Source organism: Paramormyrops kingsleyae, chromosome 17, assembly GCF_048594095.1.
Source record: "Paramormyrops kingsleyae isolate MSU_618 chromosome 17, PKINGS_0.4, whole genome shotgun sequence".
Taxonomy (NCBI): domain Eukaryota; kingdom Metazoa; phylum Chordata; class Actinopteri; order Osteoglossiformes; family Mormyridae; genus Paramormyrops; species Paramormyrops kingsleyae.
This window is the reverse complement of record NC_132813.1, coordinates 18,110,674-18,114,966: the sequence shown is the minus strand read 5'-3', so window position 1 is coordinate 18,114,966 and position 4,293 is coordinate 18,110,674. Positions and strand designations below refer to the sequence as shown.

Genomic DNA, 4,293 nt, shown 5'->3' with positions numbered 1-4,293 from the left:
CATCAGTCCCAGAAAATTCAGCCCCACCTTCTCATCTGTGGTCAGTCTATTTTAGGTGCATTAAGTGGTAAATACTTTTTTCATCCACCCCATCCTCTCCACCTCGACACACAACCCCTCTAAAAGGACGTGGTTAGACTCTGCTGGCCTCAGTTTAGCTGCAGAAGTGAGGCTGATCTTCACAAACGTCCAGTGGAATCATGAAGTCCCATCAGATCTCTGCCTTCTTCCTCCTGATGACAGTGCCGTTGGCTCATAGTAATCTGCAGCATCTCACAGCTTTTATCAGGACTTAGTCGGCATCTTAAATTTTAATGATTCATTAAGATTATGGACCCAATTGTGACATGAGTCCAGGTCTGACTAGTTTTCACTGCATTTCTAATGTACGTATTCAGAGTGGCTGTATATATTTTGTATATAGACTGTATATACATTTTCTGTTCTTCATGTCTGTCCAGATGAGTGCTGTCTTGCATACTTTCCGGGATGGCCCTGATACCTGGATATGAAGAGGCCATTGTGAAATGCCCTATACCTGGAATTATGTAAATATTTACTCTTTTCATATATTGTTTTGACCTATTACTGTTTTGAGACTTAAAGTCTTGTGTGCATAATGTCTATAATATGCTTTTTACTTCAGGGATCGATACAAATGATTTTAACAAGTGAGAAGCAGATCCATGTGTTTTTTTCAACTTTTGGACTGTTCACCAATATCGGCAGTGAAATTTGTGTCAATCCCAGCAGTTACTGCGTTTAGCAGGTCAAGAAGAAGCTGGATCAGCAGTAACGCCTCCTCTCTGCCTGGCAAAATGAAAAAAGAATGAATTTTATTGCATTTCACCTTCTGCTGTAATTCTCATATAACATTATTTTGTGTCATCATCCAAATCATTTAAGGTTCTGCTACATTTTATACTTCATTATCTTCAGCTTATATGTTTTTAAAACAGTAGTCAAATTTCAGTTGCACTTATATTGCTTTGCATGCATGTAACTGATTAAAGAGTATTGAAAGTTAATGGTGGCTGACTCGGGTTTTTCATTTAAACCGTTTAATTTACAAAACAACAATTCTTTGGTTGGTGGGCATATGAAAAAGACAGTTACAGCTAACAAATGTTGAATGAATGATACAAATACAGTCATGGCCGAAATTAACGGCATCCCTGGACTTTTTCCAGGAAATGCACCATTTCTCCCAGAAAATTGTTGCAATTAGAAATGATTTGGTATATCAATCAATCAATTTATTTATAAAGCACATTTAAAACAACTTCCGTTGACCAAAGTGCTGTAGAAGTATAGGAAACAAGTCAGTAGGTACTATGCAGTGTTTATAGTTAATATACAGCGAGTATTAATACAATAAAATACCACAGGACACAAATCAACAAGATAAGATAAAAATAATACAGTGGTACCTCAAAACTGGAATTTAATCCGTTCAGAACTCTAGATCGAATCCTAAGAAGTTCGAGTTGTGATCGAATTTTCCCCCCATAAGAAATAATGGAAAACCAATTAATTGGTTCCCGGCCCCAAAAAATTACACCTAAATATGTTTTTTTTTTTAAGCATTTAAACACAAAATGAACCGGATAAAACAAGAAGAGCATATACTGTACTAAACACATTTATCAAAACAGTAGTTTGTAAAGTAAGAAAATAAATGCATCCAAACAATGTGTAAAGTTAAAAAAATAGAATGTGTCCTGCCCCAATCGTCCGCACCTTCCGTGTGCCACGCCCCCTCGTTAACCCCGTGTGGAATCCCCCTCTGATGAGCTGTTTCTGGTTGTTGTCATTAGTCCTCTGTATTTAGTCCGCGTTTCAGTTTGTTTCTCCAGTCCGGTCATTGTATTACCTGTAATTAAACCCTGTTTAAAAGTGCACACACCCCTTAAAATTCCAGGTTATTGTGATGTAAAAAATGACATCATGATAAATAATTTCAAAACTTGCCCACCTTTAATGTAACCTTATAACCTGTACAATTCAATTGAAAAACAAACAAATATTTAAAAAAAAAAAAAAAAAGATACAATAAGCTGGTTGCATAAGTGTGCACATCCTTAAACTGATACTTTTTCAAAGCACCTTTAGATTTAATTGCAGTCTTATTGGGCAGGAGTCTATCAGCATGACACATCTTCAGTTGCCAATATTAGCCCTTTCTTCCTCGCATAAGCGCTCCAAATCTGTCAGATTGCGAGGTCATCTCTTGTGCACAGCCCTCTTCAGGTCACCCCACCGATTTTCAATTGGATTTAAGTTGCTAGCGGGACAACAACCACCTGAAAATACAAAGGAAGGCGTTGAGGCCCAGGAGTGGAGGGCTGGACTTTAGGTCACACTGTAGCACTGACATTCAGCAAAGACGGCATCTGCCATTCTGGCGGCCATCTGGGCCCCTGGGCTGCAGCCTAGACAAGCCTGTTCATTAAATCGCCCCTAAAAGTGGGGTAATGTAACTTATTCTTTTCACCAAATTTGGAATCCTACCACCAAAGGCCATTCTGGGGAAGCATTTCATCAATCAGCGGCGCTACAACTAAAAACTAAAAGATTCTTTTTTCCTCAGATACAGTGGGCCATGCCCTACCAACATCTGAATCACACTTTTTAGCTGTGCCTTGAATTTTTTTTTTGGCTAATTTGCATAATTTTCAAAACCTACTTTTGCAAACTAGTCCTAGGTTTTCTGACCAATCCAGACACGTGGTTTCTGACCAATCAGACCTCTGAGCTGATCACTAATTAGCAAAAAAACCTTTGACATTTGTCTACCGCAAAGCCAATAGCTACACACAAACTGTACCATAATCTGACCAGTTTTCATCAGACAGCTATCACTCATGATGACTTAGCCAATTTTCACCAAATTTGGAATGCAAAAGGCCATTCTGGGGAAGCATTTCATCAATTGGCGGCGCTAAAACTAAAAACTACATACATCTCTTGACCTCCTTGGCCAATAGAAGTGAAATTCGGCACATATATTCTGTGACCAAGCCTGAGGTCAGCCATGTGCAGTCATATATCATAAAACCCCGGCCACCATCAGCCAATCAAAATCAAGCAGCCATTACACAGGCCTAACAATCACCAATCCGAATCAAAACTGGATGATCCATTTCTATACAGACCCTCAGCTCACCATGTTAAGGGAAACCCAGTCTGCCAGATGGTGGCGCTAGAGACTACAGAAGCAAACTCAGAGGGGCAGCCGATCCTCCTCTGGCCCGGCAGCAGTCAGTGTGGTATGTTACGCTCCCAATCCGACTCCATTAATAGTGCAGTGGATGATGCAGTAGCCAATAGGCTGCATAGACAGATGATTGGCAGCAGGCAGAGCCTATCCAGATGAGCAGAGAAGCTCCTCCCTCACTGGTGTCCTAGGGATATAGATAGGAAAAGTGAGGTTCGAAATCTGGAAGATAAAAAGGCAACACTTAAAATGTGTATTGTAGCGACTTTACAGTTTAAGGTTTGGTTTATTGAGCATAATTCACCATTCTATCAAGTCTATGTTGTTCATGAATACTTGATATCTAATCTGTAATTGGCTATCTATGCCTTAACCTGGGTTGTGATTGACCTATTGGAATTAGTGCTCATCTTCACATGGTGGGATTGTTCTGGTAAGATAATTCCGTTCTTTGCTATATGTGCAGTTGTGAGTTAATAAAAGAGAGTGACGTGCGTCACTGCTAGTGAGAAATTGTCAGATTTTTCATTCCAATTTCCACGCTGTAAACGTATTATAGATTCTGTCATAATGCATTATAATGGTCAGTATAAGAATGAAGGATGCTTTGTAATGCATTATAAATGTATCTATAGTGCATTGTAGATGAGAGCAAAAAGCATCCATGATGCATAATAAATATGGCTGTAATGTATTATGCCTTTTCATAAGTAGTTATAGCCATGTCCCAGGACGTGGACGCAAGAGGAAATGCAACCCCAGGTTGATCAGAAGGATGGTGTGGATGGTAGAAAAAGAGTCAAGGAAACCATCCAAAACCATTCAAGCTGAGCTCCAAGGACAAGGTACATCAGTTTCTGATCACACCATCAGATTTGTTGGCACCCTTCCACAAAAAACAGATAGAGGGCCAGGATTCCTCAGCTCCATGTCTGTGGAGTTTGCATGTTCTCCTGTGTCAAAACAGTGTTTCCTCCTCAAGAAATATGCTATAAATATTTTTTAATTAAAAGTAGGGCTGTCAAAATTAACGGGTTAACGCAAATTAATCCATCATCGTGATTAATCCATCTGCA

General features: G+C 39.4%; 1 long non-coding RNA gene across 1 annotated transcript; it reads left to right on the top strand.

Annotated features, from left to right (window-relative positions):
* The first annotated feature begins 479 nt into the window (after positions 1-479).
* LOC140579021 (uncharacterized) lies at positions 480-1,028 on the top strand. Its single transcript, XR_011983269.1, has 2 exons — positions 480-548; positions 647-1,028. It is a non-coding gene; the product is annotated as an uncharacterized lncRNA (long non-coding RNA).
* The last annotated feature ends 3,265 nt before the right edge of the window (positions 1,029-4,293 follow it).